Raw genomic sequence first — 18385 nt, 5'->3', positions numbered from 1 at the left:
GAAAGCATTCTCAAAAAAGGTAAATTTTAAGTGATAAATCAACCAATGTTTTACTCCAAATCGTGAAATCACTTCATGAACTCTAGATGATGCTGACAGCATAAACACTCCTCTGATCCTTAAATTGACCAATCATACTGGACGTGAAAATGGAGTAATATCATTTGTTTCCAGCAAAAATGGGTCAGAATAAGTCGAAAAGTCGAGAAGAGATAAAATGTGTGTTCTTCTGCATAAATAACCATCATTATCAGAGTAACCTTTCAGACCAATTAGGTTTTAGTATCACTTTAGTGCATCATTAACGTAGATGGAGAGAAACATTTCAAATGTAGCTAAAATATTAATGGATACTCTATGACAGAGTCATACTGTATATAAACCTGTCATAATGAAGGAGTGGAAGATGTAATCCTCTACACATAACCAAGTAGATGTTGGATGGAATGGAGCTTTCCATTCCTATACAAATTATTTGAAACTGATTTGTTTCCTAAAATGACAAATGTCAGGCTGGTGATCAGATAATGCATCCTGATCCAAATGCATCATCACTTACGAAGACTATTTTACAGTTTTTCTCAATCGCTTTAGCACATTTTTTGAATCAGGCTTAGTGTTCTCTAAACTGTAGTGCAGTAGTCACAACTGTTCGCTGGAACATCAGAACTCTACTGCAAGTCTGCCATATGTAGTTATTAATTCATTCTAAAACCTTTAATTCATGCTTTAAAACTTTTTTTTTGTTTTGTGTCAGTAAATTGGCCAGTGCCATCAAAAATAAAAAAAGCATGCCACATTGGTCAAAATGTTTAGATGTTTTTTCACCATGAAGAAAAACACGGATGGACGGAAATATAAAATATAATAATCACTTTTACCTTTTTTTGAGGAAGCTTTCTCTGATGGTCTTCCAATGCTATGCATCCATCCATGCATCCAACCATCCATCCATCCATCCAATCCATTCATTTATGCATCCATCCATCCATCCTTCCATCCATGCATCCATCCATCCATCCATCCATTCATTCATTCATTCACATCCATCCATCAACAGACGTACGGACAGATGGATAGATAGATAGACAGATAGAAGAACAGAAGGATAGACAGACAGACAGACAGACAGACAGACAGACAGATAGACAGATAGATAGATAGATAGATATCAAATAAACATGCTAAAACATTTAGTGATTTGTAAACAGGCTTGCTGTTTTCTGGTTTGTGTTATTTCACTGGGCTCATCTCAGCAGGCAGGAAGTTGTCATTGTCTGCTAGAGGGGGTTTCACACCCACCTGCTTCACGCTGTGAACTGTTTGACTGTTTCCCACTTCCCTGCTAAACTCATACTGGGGCTCCTGACTGAGACATATGTCTGAAAAAAAGAGATCACTTGATCAAAATTTTAAGATTTTAAATATAAATCACACATCTCTTATAACAGCAAATCTCTTATTGATCCCTTCATAAAGTCTGCATGAACAGCCATTCATCTGAGAGGAGTCAGTCGACACATTTAAATTGCGTCGCTGTCCCATCAGTCGCCAGAGAGCTGTGAGCTACGTCTTCTCAGGGAGCCGTTCAATGCTTTAAGCAGGACTTAGGGGGGTTTGTATTGATTAGCAAGAGCTTGGTTTCCATAAAATCAAGCTGTTCATTGATACAGCAGGGATGATCTGCATGCCCATGCTTCCACCGTGACCTTGTGGCTTTGTTTGTTAATATGTGCACAAATTTACAGTACATCAGACTCCTTTCACTGACAAGAAAAAGATTTAATGGCCTAAACAAGATTTACAACAGACTTTTGGCCTTAAGACACATATTTAAACAGCAAGAGACTCCTCAATAGATGTCAGATTCTCTCTGTCAGATGCTTTATGAAGTCAAGGAAAGCAGTAATGTTTTTTTCTCTTACTTCTGTCACATCCCGTCTGACTTCACTGCATCTCTTGAGCCTGCGGATGCCTCACCTGTCAGGGATGATGTCAATTCCCCTGACGCTTCTTCAGATTTGGATAGCACAGATGCACAGTGCAGACACATCACAAATATCACGTCAAGAAAACAAAATGCAGAGTTTGAGTCATCTTCATGCTTGAAAAGCACATAGACGGCGCCTGGGCTTAAAGGTTAGGCCACATATTCTGTCATGTTGAGCCATGAGGACGTTTAAGTCTGGCTTAGGTCCTCTGCTGACCCCACCCATCCGTCTTCCTGCCTTTTCTTGCCCTCTCAATTCTGTGCGCATCAATAAAATTGTAGAGCTGCTGCACCTATCTGATACTTGGATTGGTATTGGCAGAGAAACTGAGCTTTTTAAACAGATCAAGGCCTCCATCTATTTCTCACGGCATCAGAGTCAAGCTCCAAATTGTTATTGTTAACTAAAAGTAAAACAACTATTAATTTCTTCCCTTTCTTTACTTTTCTTCTTTTTTTCTGGTAGCTGATATAAATCTATAAATATTATACTAACAAACATTTGCAACCGAAAAAAAGGGTTACGTTTAAACGGTCGTTCCAAACCGTAAGACTTCGGAACACAAATTAAGATATTTTTAATGGAATCTGAGAGCTCTCTTTCCCTCCCATAGATAGCAATGCAACATCAATGTTCCCAGGTCCAGAAATGTATTAAGGACATCAGTAAAACAGTCCATGTGACATCAGTGGCTCAACTTCAATTTTGCGTAGGTACGAGAATAATTTTTGTGCGCACAGAAAACAAATATAATTACTTTATTCAAGAGTATCACAAGGCGTACGCACACTTTACCCTAAGCATGAACAACGCTGATTACGTCAGTAACGTTCATGTGCGCGCTTCCCCCCTCCCCCGAACATAAACAATGCTGATTACATCGATTACGTTCTTGGGTACTCTACAAAATTTTTATTGGAGAAAGTTCAAATTTAAGTTAAAATTAAGAAACCGAGTCACACATGATATCACACATGCAAGACTGAGCTTGTATGCAAACGCTTCATCAACAGTTTTCACATAACGCTGCCAAACTCTCTACGCAGTAAGAAGAAAACAAAACTGACACACAATCATAAGCGCCGTGTTTCGCTCTACAGTCCACAGAAACAGCAAGCGAGAGAATCACGTAGCGTTAAAACAAAAGCTGTGGAGCAGAGCCCGGCAGACCACCTTCCAAGGCGACTCATTAAAGCCTTTTTTAAACGCAGACCTCCTTCACCCTGAAGCAAACCCCCGGCTACAAGAATCAATCTACACTTTCTCTATCTGCTATGCCACATTTTCAGGACCCCAGACAGAGATGGATGCTGTTCACAGCCTGACACAAGCTTTCAGAGCAGCAGGGGAGGCGGCAGGCTACAGCTCTATCTGAAAAAAAGCCCTAAATACATATTAAGTGCTTTCTCGCTATCTGCATCACTCTCCCCACACAGTCCACGGTCACAATGCTGTTGGAATCCATCAGACACACTTGCACTGCATTAGAACAGTGGCTGAAGCTTTTCTATAAACCAGGCTATATGGAGAACCCAGAGAAGAATCCTGAAAGTGGATGATTTGAGTAGGTGCAAAGTTATATATATTATATAAAAATTTGAAATATATATTTCTTTGAATGGCCTGTGCGGTTATATATGGTAAAAGGTGTAAATGTATGTATTCAATCAGAGAGAAACAAAAAACACAGCAAAATATATTTGGTTTTTTATAAAATATTTTTTATCATTACTGTTTATTTTTCCCTCATTTTTGCTCAAATGAGCATAAGATACGCCCTTGAAAAAATCTGAATTATTCCACATACTAAATGCATTACATATTAATTACCATTCATTTCTCATAAACATCTTTAAAACTGCAGCAATTAACATCAATCATTTAATTTTATCTCTGTTGTCATTAGCTATTAAAAAGTGAATGTAAAGGCAAGCTTTTTTTTTTGAAAAGACGAACATGATATGACCATCAATCTAGTTAACCGGCTATTAATTTCTGCTCCATTAAATTTATTATGCCATAACTCAATAGACTACATATACAAATTCAACAGTGACCATACAACTTCAATAGCTCCACATAAAACGGCCGCAAAAATTAATCCATACATTTTTTAAACAAATGTCAACCATCTTCAGTAACATGTCAGTGATTTGATGAAGGGTCTTCAGGAATCTTTGCTGTCACCATTAAACTCTCTCAGAAACATACGCAGAATCACTCAAACAGCCCTTTCACTCATACTATAACGTCATTCACCCGCATAAAAATTACGAGCCTGTTAAACCGGGCCTAGAAAGCATGGAAAATCATTTTCAGAAGACTGACAACTCATGATTCAGTCCGAAGAAGAACCGCTGGTAGAATGGCATGGCATTAATAAACTACAGATCTGGCTCTCATCCTTTATTCTCAAAGAACATAAGGTCCAGTGTTTTAAACATAAACAGGATGCTCTCCAAGTCTTCCCTAAAAATAACACCAGAGGTCTGTTGGGATTATAAACCGGACCTCTATTAGTGCCTCTGAAGCACTGTCCTCATTTAAATGCGCAAAAAAGAAACAAGTCTTTCAAACGAGCACCGAGCGGAAATACAGAGACCAAGGGGATTTGTCAACGTGAAGTTTCCCAATCAGTGAGTCAGGGCTAAACTACGGATTGTGGTTGAAAATGACAGTGAAAGAAGGGTAATGAGGTTTTGTGGTTTTAGGACTAAGTAAACATATCAGCCAGAGTGGAGAGATGACATGTGGACATATCTGTTACAACCGAAGCGGAGAGCATTAAAGAGCTCTCTCTCTCTCTCTCATACTCAAAACACATTCGACCCTGCTTTCTTTCTTTGTAAAGCTCAAAAAATCATCCTGAAAGCATTGGCTTCCACCTGCAGAACAGAGACAGTTCAAAGCAGTCCCTATTACTCTAGTCCTGCTCCAATCTGGCAACGCTGCAGATCGAATGAACTATTCCAGCATGATGAAAGAGTCTCTTTTCTGGACTGTACGCTCACAAAAAAACTTGATACAGCACAAATTTCTTGTTTCAGAGTTGCAGGCTTTTAGACATGAACAATACTATGAACAACCTTGAAGTGAACTTAAAAATGCAGCTAATTTTAAATACGATGTCCATGCTGTTCACATCTTGAACGTATTTGTTCAGTTGTAAATAATAATTGAAAGAATTATGAATAATGAATTCTCTCTACAGCCTAGAGGAGACAACAAATAATGTTTATGGAAACTAACAAATAGTAATTACAATAATCATCAACATCAAGAGCAAGAATGTGAATAACAGTATAAATACAATCAGTGATAATTACAAAGTGCTGCAACCACATCAGATCTGTCCTGACATAATAACTCATGTTGTCGTACAACATACTTATCTAATCTTCTTTGGAAGCTATGGCAACGTCAATAAACTTTCACGGGTGACAATTACGCCTACGGATACAGTCGCTCCTCTATTGTAGTCTGATTTACCATCAAGGTTGTGTCGCATGTAACCACAGCAACCCTTCACTGTCTAACCGACTGAATAAGTTAGCGCATCATTAGCCCTGACCAGTCTGCTCCTCAGACCAGCTGTTTCCTCAAGCCTGACTTATTCTACAAGAGTAATAAAGTGGCAGCCATTGTTGCATTCTCCTCTTAAGACTGCCAAGACTGTTCTGTGATCAGTACAGGAGCACTAACCCTGAATGGAGATGTGGCGAGCTGAAGCTAAATATAGAAGAGGGACAAAACCGCTGGTAAACAATGGAAAAACACTATTCACTTCAGGGCAGCTAAGCGTGTGAGAGACTATGATGAATGGAATTATCACATTTAAAATGGTAGTTTACAGCAAAATGTATATTCTGTCAACATTTGTTCACCCTCGCCTGTTCAAAACCTATATGTAAAAAGTTTTGAAAGTGTTTTTCATATAATGAAATCAATGGGGTCCAAAGACACACTGTGAAACTGTGATACATTGCCATTCAAAAGTTTGAGATAAGAAAGATTAAAAGGAAAACACACACACGCACACAGACAAGAATGAATGCTTTTATTCTGCAAGGACGAATCACAGGAATAAATTAAAATATTTAAAATATAAAAAATGTAAAATATCTTCAAACAGAACAGTCAGAATATTTATTGTAAATTGTAATAATACTTCACAATATTGCTGTTTTTACTGACCCCCCCCCCCCCCCAAAAAAAGAAGAAAAAAAGATAATTCCTTCATTAATTCCCTCATGTCCTTCCAAACCCCTAAGACCTTCGTTTATCTTTGAAACACAAATTAAGATATTTTTGATTAAATTCAATAGCTTTCTCACCCTGCATAGATAGCAACACAACTGACACATTCTAGGCCTAGAAAGGTAGTAAAGACATTACTGTGTGACATCAGTGGTTCAACCGTAATTTTACTAAGCTACGAAAATATTTTTTGTAAATATTGAATTTATTCACCCATTTCTTCTCATCGATGTCAGTCTTCAATGCGTTCACGAGAGATATTCTCATATAGCTTCATAACATTACAATTGAACCACTGATGTCACATGGACTATTTTAATTATGTTTTTACTACCTTTCTCAGCCTTGAACGTGATCGTTGCATTGCTTTCAATATGGAGGTTCAGAAAGCTCTCGGATTTCATCAAAAATATCTCAATTTGTGTTCCAAAGATGAACAAAGATCTTAGTAATTAATTACAGAATTTTCATTTTTGGGTGAACTATCCCTTTAAGATCTTTTGGTATTTTGTCTGATTATGTAAAACGAACAAGGAAAGTGGAACAACAGGCTCTCTGGGTTGTCAAGCTACTGTATGCAGGTGCTAGTTACAGCATACTAACAACTTCACAATAGCTGGTGACACCTTCGTAGCACATGTATGCCAGTGGCAGACTAATAACTTGGGTTACATATAAGAAACAAAGCCAATCTTCATATTACTAAAGCATCCATGGGGCGTTCTAAAATAAAAGCACTTTCAGTGTAGAAGTGTACGAGACAATGGCTGACATATAAACGTAATGATCTCATGTTGACTAAATTATTGCTTTAGGACAATAACAGTATTAAAGAATTTAGAGTTTAGGTTAAATCAGTGATCCAGAGTTCTTTTTTTTTTCCAGTTTAGGACTGTTTTAACACGTCCACTGAGATTCAGTGTTGAATCCGCGCTGTAATTCGAACCGCTCTCATTGCCCAAAGGTATCTCATCATACTCTTTCAGAATTCAGCACTTTTTTTTCGCTTTACATTCCCGAGCCGCTCTGTCCTATGGGACCTTAACGACTGTGCCTTTGCAGGCGAATGAACTCAAAGGACTTGCACTGCTATGATCTAAAAGTAATTTAACCATCTGGACCAGGGTCACGTTTTTCCAGAAGCCTGCTGGTGGTGTTACACTATACACATAGACTATATAGAGCTTAAGTTTAAAATTGTATCCTACGTTGAAGTGCAACTACCTTTAAGCAAGTAAAGAAAAACTGAAGAGAACTTGGGCATCTTCCAGGTCTTGAATGTCATCATATATTCAGCATGGGTAAAAGGCATAAGGGTACAGTCTGGAGAGATCAATGGAGCAGGAAAGCTATGAACCGCTGATTTCAGGAATGCCAATCGTGTTCGGAATCATTAAGTAAATGCATTTGCTCTCCAAATTACTTGAAGTGGTTATTTCCATTTTGCGATAAATTTGACAGTGAGGGATTAAAAAAAGATTGCATTTGACAACTACTGCATGGTTTTGAATGTCCAAAGTTGATGCCTAATGACCTGACACATTTTCTGTTAGATTAAACTAAATATGTCTGATCACAACAGCAAGTGTGACTACACAGTTTGGACACACTGCAAAGGTCACAATGCAGGAAAATCAAATACAGAAAGGTTTATATATGACCACTGAGCCAAATGAGCTCGATGAGCCATGGTTGAAAGTGGCTGTTAACGTAGAGTGGGACATCAGGTAAAGTGGAACAAATACATTTCATGATTGAGTGTCCTTTAAATAAGAGGAGACAATCAAACGTAGCAGTCATTAATAAAAACCCACAAGAGTCTTTGACAGTCTGAAAATGTCTTCATTTGTCTTACATCATCATCATCATAGTGATTAACCTTAAACATATAATCAATCCATATGAAAGGAGAAAAACCAATAGTAAATGAGAATACTTCTCTTAAACTAAAGAATGTAAATCAGCTTTTAAAAAAATCACTTTGCTGTATGATTAAAACACTAAAGCATATTGAATTACAAATAAAGATGCATGTTACAAAATTGCAACACCCTTGTTATACATACATGAGAGCAAATACGAGTTACATCTTGACAGCTCGTTTTTGATGATTGCTGGTCAATTAGCTACATATTTTCATATTAAGCGAAAATACGTTTATTTAGTTTAATAGTTCAATAAATGTGTTGTATAAAAGTAAGTTCCTCTCGACTGGAGATAATAAATTACACAGGCTAAATCAAAAGACCAAAATAAAATTCTGCATCAGTTAATAATTTTCAAATCATAAATAAAGAATTAAGACACAAAACGAAGTGTACCTGTATTTGAATCCATTCTCTTAAACTAGAATAATTGAAAATACAGAATCTAACTGAAAAATCCATCAATATCAAAGACTAAGCAATGTAGACTAGTTATATAGTACAGCTTCTGCTAGCAATCAAAGCGTACAGATGCTGAATTAAGACGTGAAACTGTTCAATTGCTGTCAAAAGCTGCTTCTCCTCCAGACTGTAAATTACTCTGAGGCAGCACCACCACGCGGTAAATAGGATTTCATCAGCAAAAGTTCCACAAAACAGACGTGAAAGCACAAATGCATTGTGGTAAAAATGATTTCGACAATGTTTTCCTCATTAATGAGAAAAGTGAAATGAGAGTGCAAATATCAACAGAAAAGGCTAAATAAAACAGAGTCAGAATGTTTAACGGTTTTAGGAACTTAATGCATTTGAACACGAGAAACACAGAAACCGTAGGCTATTTGCATTTACCAAATACTCCCGTAAAGGAAAAAAACATAACGAGTCACTTACCAAATAAAGTGCCACAATATTCCTCCTGATCATGTAGGTAAGAAGAACCAAAGAGTCAGTGAGTTCTTTGAAATATAAGACGTGTAATAATCCAAATATCTCTACAGTCCGCACAGGGGGAATAGTCCGTCAGAGCGCAGCTTTCTATATGAACTCAACCTGTAAGGTAGGCTACGCGAATAAGACCCAACGACTTCCACTACTTTCCCAGAGGACAGTGAGAGCGCAGCGGCCGAGGACGAGCAGCAGTGCCGCGGAGTCCAACTCACTGGACTGTGTGTGTGAAGCGCTCCAGTCAAGAGAGCGACAGAATGAGACGCGCTGCCAGCGAGCGCCCCCGTGTCTACAGTGAGCAACGCGACGCGACAAGACCAGAGCGTCCCATTGAGCCAACGCGCCTGTCTGCACTGCGCGCGTGGACAGCTTCATTGATGATGATAGGGCGCTCTAATTTGTGCTCTAACAACACACAGAAGAACATCATTTGAGTTTACAATGCGTGAAGTGGGAGCACTTAACTACTTGTGTGTATTGTTTTTTTTTACCACCCTGAAAGGTTTAGCAATCCTTTTTGACTTTTTTTTTTTGACTGGTTCTTATTACAGTAGCGTAAGACACCACCAGAGGTCACAACTTACATTAGTGCTTATAGTGTAATCACAGATTTTATTGATTTATTTATGATAAAGACGGTATAAAGTTACAAGATAAATTATTAGACTTATGTCAATATGAAATAATAAAATAAAATAACTGGAAACGATTGACATTATTAGGAAAAAAGACCACTGAATGACACAATTTTCGTCTGTTGAACACAAAAGATGATATTTAAAGAATGTTGATGACCAAACAGTCGACGGTAGACATTGACGTCCATATTATTATTATTATTATTATTATTATTATTATTATTATTTCATACTAGAAGTCAATGGCTACATTAGCTGTTTGGTTAACATTCTTCAAAATTCAAAATTATTTTGTCACTCAACAAAAAATAGGGATGCTATTCCACTGTGTCATTAAATAATTTTATAAATATCATTAAAGGCCTGTTCTAGATAACAACATTTAGGCCTAGTCTATATTTGTATCCACACAAATGGATAATGGTCTATTAACTGCAGTCCTGCTGCTAATGTTTATTGTTTATCTGCTGAAAAAAAGAAAAAAAAAAGTTCTGATTACAACAACGTTCCTCTGTGTTTTTATCTTTATAACTGTGGTGTGAACTTCCCTATTTTCATAGAATTAGAATAGAATATTTATTATACAACTTTATCATTACAGTTATTGTTCATGTGAACAGCTCATATTTTATATGAAAAAATTTCTATATTTGGAATAGTTTAAGACAAAAAATCTTGCATTAGTGCAAAAGAATACAAATTAGATATTTATTTTAACACTCTGAATGCATCGTTTCACACTTGCAGTATAGTCTACAGTGCATGTTATATTAATATACCACATTTAAGTATTCCAATAAACTTCAACACAGTGGAAAAGGGAATCCAGAGTTATTTACAGCAATAAAGAGTAAAGGATTTAATTGTACTTGCTACGGTGCAATGCTGCTTTGGAAAGAGGCCTGTTTTTCAGCATCAGAAAGTAGAATGACTTGGATATAATGCCCTACTTGTAACAGAGAGTTGCTATGCAGCCAGGCAAGAGGGACAGAAAAAAAATAAAAATAAAAAAGGAACGGCTGGTCCAATATTACCGTATATGCAATTGCCTACATGAAAGCAGAGTATTAAATTCCATGAATGACATACTGTGTCTGTGACTCAACTCAAACACCACAGAGGAGTTCAAAATGAGTGGCAATAAAACATTTACATTTGGATAATTCACAGTGTTCTTGGAACACAAGGAGATTACAGTCGTTATCAAGTTTAAATGTGGACTAAAACTTTAATCCTGTGACAATCTTATTTGCTGTTTTCATTAGCCAGAAAACACTGCCAAAAAGCAATCAAATATATGCCAGCCCGAAGGCAAGCGAGATGATCTGCTATTATGATGTCCATAAAAAGGATATAGAGGCTTCTGAGGACTCACGAATCAGAGAGGATCCTGTATTGCTTGACAACTGTGCTTAACAATACATAATTCCAGACTCCCGATGAAAGCTTTGAAGACAGTCTAATAACTAAGTTGCCAGGCAACCGTCTGCTAAAGTTAAGACCCCTTCACCTAGTTCTTATGTAGGTTTTTGAACAAGTTTTGGCAGGGCAGAGAGATTATGGACTACACAAAGAAATAAAGAAAAAATGGAGAAGAAACGCTGGTAAATTTTACTAAGAAATGGAAATTAAACATGGAAGTCCGTTTCTGCCACAAATTTTTTTTCACACTTCTCATTTGCGCAATTCTGAATTTATATTTCCGACCTTTTTTCTCAGACTGTTGTGAAAATAAAAGGTTACTGCAACTTTTTATCTTTCTAAACTTTTCATGCAATTCTGAGTTTATATCTTACAATTCTTACACTTTTTCTCCTGCAATTCAGACTTTTTTCTTGCAGTTATCACTTATCACAATTCTAAGTTTATATCTTGCAATTTAGATTTTTTTTTTCCTTGTATAATTTTGAGAAAAAATAATTTTTATCTCATTATTCAGACTTCTCTTCTTGCAGTTGTGTTTATATCTTGCAATTCTGATATTGTTTTCTGAATTCTGAGAAGTTTACCGCAATTTGTTTCTCTCACAATTCAGACTTTTTCTTGAGTTTCTAATCTTACAATTATTTAAATTTTATTGCAATTCAGATTTTTTTCTCAGAATTCAAAGAAAAAAAAAAGTTAATTATGACTTTTTATCACATACAGTCGTGGCCAAAAGTTTTGAGAATTACATAAATATTGGAAATTGGAAAAGTTGCTGCTTAAGTTTTTATAATAGCAATTTGCATATACTCCAGAATGTTATGAAGAGTGATCAGATGAATTGCATGGTCCTTCTTTGCCATGAAAATTAACTTAATCCCAAAAAAACCTTTCCACTGCATTTAATTGCTGTCATTAAAGGACCTGCTGAGATCATTTCAGTAATTGTCTTGTTAACTCAGGTGAGAATGTTGACGAGCACAAGGCTGGAGATCATTATGTCAGGCTGATTGGGTTAGAATGGCAGACTTGACATGTTAAAAGGAGGGTGATGCTTGAAATCATTGTTCTTCCATTGTTAACCATGGTGACCTGCAAAGAAACGCGTGCAGCCATCATTGCAGTGCATAAAAATGGCTTCACAGGCAAGGATATTGTGGCTACTAAGATTGCACCTAAATCAACAATTTATAGGATCATCAAGAACTTCAAGGAAAGAGGTTCAATTCTTGTAAAGAAGGCTTCAGGGCGTCCAAGAGAGTCCAGCAAGCGCCAGGATCGTCTCCTAAAGAGGATTCAGCTGCGGGATCGGAGTGCCACCAGTGCAGATCTTGCTCAGGAATGGCAGCAGGCAGATGGCCTGAAGGGCAAAGAAGGGCAGCAAAGAAGCCACTTCTCTCCAAAAAAAAAAACATCAGGGACAGATTGATCTTCTGCAGAAAGCATTGTGAATGGACTGCTGAGGACTGGGGCAAAGTCATATTCTCCGATGAAGCCCCTTTCCGATTGTTTGGGGCATCTGGAAAAAGGCTTGTCCGGAGAAGAAAAGGTGAGCGCTACCATCAGTCCTGTGTCATGCCAACAGTAAAGCATCCTGACACCATTCATGTGTGGGGTTGCTTCTCATCCAAGGGAGTGGGCTCACTCACAATTCTGCCCAAAAACACAGCCATGAATAAAGAATGGTACCAAAACACCCTCCAACAGCAACTTCTTCCAACAATCCAACAACAGTTTGGTGAAGAACAATGCATTTTCCAGCACGATGGAGCACCGTGCCATAAGGCAAAAGTGATAACTAAGTGGCTCGGGGACCAGAATGTTGAAATTTTGGGTCCATGGCCTGGAAACTCCCCAGATCTTAATCCCATTGAGATCTTTTGGTCAATCCTCAAGAGGCGGGTGGACAAACAAAAACCCACTAATTCTGACAAACTCCAAGAAGTGATTATGAAAGAATGGGTTGCTATCAGTCAGGATTTGGCCCAGAAGTTGATCGAGAGCATGCCCAGTCGAATTGCAGAGGTCCTGAAAAAGAAGGGCCAACACTGCAAATACTGACTCTTTCCATAAATGTCATGTAATTGTCGATAAAAGCCTTTGAAACGTATGAAGTGCTTGTAATTATATTTCAGTACATCACAGAAACAACTGAAACAAAGATCTAAAAGCAGTTTAGCAGCAAACTTTTTGAAAACTAATATTTATGTAATTCTCAAAACTTTTGGCAACGACTGTATGTGATAAAAAGTCATAATTAACTTTTTTTCTTTCTTTGAATTCTGAGAAAAAATCTGAAAAATCAATTCTGACATTTTTCCTCACAATTCTGAGAAAAATGTAATTGCAACTGTTTATCCCATAATTCAGAACTTTTCATGAGAAAAAATTGTGAAATATAATTTCGCAATTATGAGAAATATAGTCAGAATTTTTAGATAAAAGTCACAATTAAGTTTTGTTGTTGTTGTTTTTATTCCGTAGGTGAAACAAAAGCAGAAATTTGTTAAACTCAGAATTGTGAAAAATAATAAAAGAATTGTGAGATAAAAAGTCGCAATTACATTTTAAAGGTTTTTATTTTGTGATGAAGACAAGCTTATATAGGCAACACACTGAATTAAATGCAAAATGTTAAAGTAAGCAGTATTTTCTTGTAAAACGTTCTCCAGTAATCTTAGTTTTATTTACAGCTTCATTAAGAAATCATGTGTTACACTGTATTCATCTGGACATGCAGCAAAAAGCCTCATTGCTCAAACCGGTCACCACTTTTGCAACAGGACCATGTTGACCAGCCTTGTGATGCACAACCTTCATCTTTCACCAAACAACTGTTTGCCCCCCACTGGGAGCATTAAAACAAAAGGGAAGCATAGAGCTAAACAACTACCTCAGCAGTGATTCCATCATAACTGACAGGGGTCCCTGGGGCCACTCAGGATACCATGAAGGAGGATGTCAAGCTGCCCAACTAAGTCCATCAGACATCATTCACCTCTGCGTACCTATGTGCAGCTCACTGTGGCATAGTAAATAGTCCCTCGGTCAGGTGATTTCCCCTGCTTTTCTCTAGCTCGGCAGGCAGGAAGCGAGCCGGCTGTATTGGAACTACTGACCTCTGTATGAAGAAGGAAGTTCCTAGCTGGAGTGGGTTTTGTGGAGTGATGCTCAGAGAATAAAAATGGATGAAGAGATGTAATGAAATGTACTGTTTCTCTCTTTTTCCTCTCGCTATATATATCACTCCACTCCCCTGTTTCTTTAAGTTCAGCCAGTTGCAGACTGTATTTGTCACTGTCCAGCCTGCTTCGACATGATGGATAGGATTAGAACATTTTCTTATTTTAAGAGCATGACTGAGAAGTTAGTAATCTGAGCATTACGGAGTCGAGTTCACCTTCAGCTTTAAAACCAATTTAGGTGCTCAAAATGAATATGAGCTTTTAAAGTGGCCATACAAGTATTAAAAATCAGTTTATACGGAAATAAAGCAGAGGCTCAAATTTCCGAGGATATTAACCATGATTAAATTACTTTATTTTAGCTCAACGTGAGGCCCAAATGCTCAATGGGTTCCATAAAGGAACACTGCAGGGGATAGAACTAATATATAATATTAAGTGAATTTCGACTCTTGTCAGATGTTTTTTTTTTCCCCTCATGTGGAGACAGAGGAGATGCAGAGAGCTCCTGTTTCAAGGGAACTTCCCTTCACTCCATAACACACTGAGGCCTTTCAGTGGAGGTTAAAATGCCACAGCCCACACAGTCACAACCTTCTCACCTCAAACCCAAACAGACCAAAGGCTAAAGCTTACCATTATACAAATTACAGGTTATCCTCTTGTGCACTAAGCAATTTAAGATAATGACTATTCAGATTTGTACACTCAGGATGGAACTTTCAACAAAAAAGGCTATGAAATAAGAATTTTACGTACATAAAAAAAAAAAAACATTTCTTAACAAAATGGTTAGTGAAATTAAATGCTTGATTTTGAAAATGTTGATCTTCAACCTCAGAAGTTCAAATACATTTTTTTATTTTATTTTATTTATCAGGACAATGCATATTAACAACAGTACACCTGTAACATGCCAGAGTTAGCTGATGGCTAATTTTCTTCTGTAGTCCTGTTTGCCAGTTTTACATTGGCATCCTAAGGAAAGTACAATTTCAACAGTTCGCATGTACATACATCTAAAGTTGTGAAAATTTAAAAAAAAATCTCACTACAATAAGTTCTAAAAAACACCATAATTATGCACACAGGCATTAGCTTCATGTAGCATGCACAGTCAATGCAACAAGTTAAAAAGCAGTATTTTATATGAAATTAGAAATTTTTGCAACCCTGCTACAAAACTGGAGTGACGTCCACATATTTAAAATAAGAGTAACAGTAATAAGAGTAAAATGGGTTCTGCCAAAGAAAACATTTGCAGTGAGCAGGAGCTTTTGGGGACCAAATGTGCTTTTGTAGTTACTAATAAACTTACAAATAGAATAAAGACTTTTTTTTTTTTGCTTTATACAGATCAAAGTCACACGCAGAAGATAATGCGGTATGAAAAATGGTTGGATGGATTTTTTTTCTTACAATAACTTCGATAACAGTTGAATAATTAAGCTTGCTATTAAACAGTATTTAAAAATGATGTTAAGGCACTTGATAATAACAACAACATATCTAATGTTTGCCACCAGAATACTCTGTTGTTTAAAAAAAAGAAATGGACACAAAATTGTACCCTGGAAAGTGCTTTATCTAACAACCTTATTACACTTATTTAATTAATTAAAAAAAAACACTTTTTATAGCATTTAGCTTCTTGTTAGAATTTAAAAGATTTGCTATTTAACTTACCATAGAACTTATTTCCAGATGCCCCCGTTGACTCCTTCCTAAAGCAGCATATTCATTATTATCAGTAGGCCTACACACGGTTTGATCATGCTGTCATGGTGTTTGCTAATCTAAAATGTTGCAATTAAGTTGAGCTTCAAATCATGATTCGCCCACCTCAGTGCAGGTAAACATCCATCATCTCTCACTCCCCCAGAAGAGGCCACTACAACTTAACAAGCTTCCCAAAAAACACTAGCATGAAAACAAGCAAGTTTACATTGGGGTAATTGGTTTCAGGCACACACCAGACAAGTTAATTAATTTTAATTACTCACCATGAACGGCAGGGGTCAGGCAAAAAGAACAGCCGGGGGTGGAAAGAAGTTTAGTTTGCCTCCAAGTTGCTCACTAGAAATAAAAAAAAATAAAAAAAGCAAACTTTGTTGAGACAAGAGGGCAGTTTGTTGCAGCTACTAATCTTCTTTCAGTGTCTGCCTCACAATTTCAAAGCTTGTCATAATATTTACTGCACATCAAGATTTGGGTGCACTGAAATACTACAATAATATGGATTAAAAACCCTCTTTTCATAGTTATCTGATCTTATGATGTTACAAATCATAAGGCTTAATGCATCTTATTGGACAGCTGCAAAAATGCAGATTGGAATTAGTTTTTTTTTTAATGACGGAAAAGACTCCAATGAGATGTACAAATGAGAAAGTTCATGGATATACCACCCTTTGTTAGACCAGAGAGATCATTATAATTACTTACATGGTCCACTTGCTTTCTAGAAATTGGATTGTGTGGAAGATGGTGAGCCAGTTTCACAACAAATGTAATTTCATGCAGTGCAGTGATGGCAAAAGAGCAGTGATAAAGCACACAGATATGGGTTTGTGACATCTCAGTAAAATCTCATGTTTAGACAGAAAGGACGATAAAGGTAGGTGTTTTTAATGTCAACTTGAAATGGGCTCACAAACCATTTACTGAGCTAATACGACATATTCAATGAAGGGAAAAAGTAAGAGATAACAATTTTATCCATCATTGATTGGGTGTGAAAAGTAAGTGTTATTTGCTAGAATGGCACCAGTTGGAAGGGAGCTAGAGGTCTTGCTCTAGGTAACATAAAAAATAGATTACATATATTGTGAAGATCAATAAAGAAAAATATGTGCTGCTTCCCCATTTTTTTTCATTGTAAACATGAGCTAGACCAGCGTGTTGTGCTCAAATCTTTTGCAATGTCTTATGCATGACAAAGTGTACTACAAATGTGGTGCTTAACTTAAAGGAACAGTTCCCCCAAATAGAAAATTTGCAGAAAAATATGTGCTGCTTCCCCATTTGTTTTCATTGTAAACTTGAGCTAGACCAGCGTGTTGTGCTCAAATCTTTTGCAATGTCTTATGCATGACAAAGTGTACTACAAATGTGGTGCTTAACTTAAAGGAACAGTTCCCCCAAATAGAAAATTTGCAGAAAATTTTCTCATCATCATGTCATCCAAGATTTGGGAAAATGTAGCATTCCATCACTTACCCACCAATGGATACTCTGCAGTTAAAAAGTCTGAATCAGGAGAGAAATATGCACGGATCAAGCATTGTTTAGAAGCCAAAATAGTCCAGAATAGTTATAAACAAAATGGCCTTTTTAATGCTATTATGGAGCATAGTTATAGATTATGAACTACTTTGGCTAGAAGTAATGGTTTAAAGATTTAAAAAGAGGATCCATTGGTAAACAAGTGATGAAATGAATCTATATATTCAGTGGTTTATTCTCAGAAATGTTTCATTTTTGTGTGAATTATCCTTTTAAAATACACACATTTATACCGTAAGTTCTTCAATTCCACTGCCCTTTGTCTTACATTTTTATGCGCACAAATGCATTCTTTGTTACTCGTATTGAGTCATTGAATCATTCACTTGAACCAAGTCATTTAAAAGCCTGATTTATTCAGGAATTATGCATAACTGTGATCCTGCAGTGTCTTTGCTTGGAACCATTTTCACTGGCAGAGTAGAAACAAAAAACAATAGCCAATAGGCCTTTTGTGTCTAAAATAAAAGCTAAATACTATTAAATTCTTTTTTAGTGAACTGTTGTATAAAAGCAATATCACACTGGCAATCTTGCTGCTGTTGGTTGAAATGAATTTACAAGTATCATTGTTATATATGAATATATTTGACGTATTTTAACAAAGCAACATTCATCTAATCCAAATACTAGATGAAAAACAACAGATTGATCACAATACCATCTAGCACAGCATTGATCTGTTTCAGATGAAAGAACAGGTTTTCCCAAATCATGACTATTATCTAGGA

The 18385-nt window shown here is 36.7% G+C and overlaps 1 protein-coding gene across 3 annotated transcripts in view; it reads right to left on the bottom strand.

The window, feature by feature from the left end:
* The window catches only part of sema5a (sema domain, seven thrombospondin repeats (type 1 and type 1-like), transmembrane domain (TM) and short cytoplasmic domain, (semaphorin) 5A), a 145129-nt gene extending 129056 nt beyond the window's left edge, over positions 1 to 16073 (bottom strand). Inside the window, exon 1 of one of the 3 annotated variants that reach the window (XR_009425594.1) lies at positions 9068 to 9444. The gene's annotated coding sequence lies outside the window, so the exon portion shown is untranslated. Of the gene's footprint in view, positions 1 to 9067; positions 9445 to 16055 lie in introns of those variants that run through there. The other 2 variants (XM_059524531.1, XM_059524529.1) reach the window with 2 other exon arrangements.
* Between the last annotated feature and the right edge of the window lie 2312 nt (positions 16074 to 18385).

This window comes from Carassius carassius, chromosome 35 (genome assembly GCF_963082965.1).
Source record: "Carassius carassius chromosome 35, fCarCar2.1, whole genome shotgun sequence".
Taxonomy (NCBI): Eukaryota; Metazoa; Chordata; class Actinopteri; order Cypriniformes; family Cyprinidae; genus Carassius; species Carassius carassius.
This window is presented reverse-complemented; position numbering and strand designations above follow the sequence as displayed.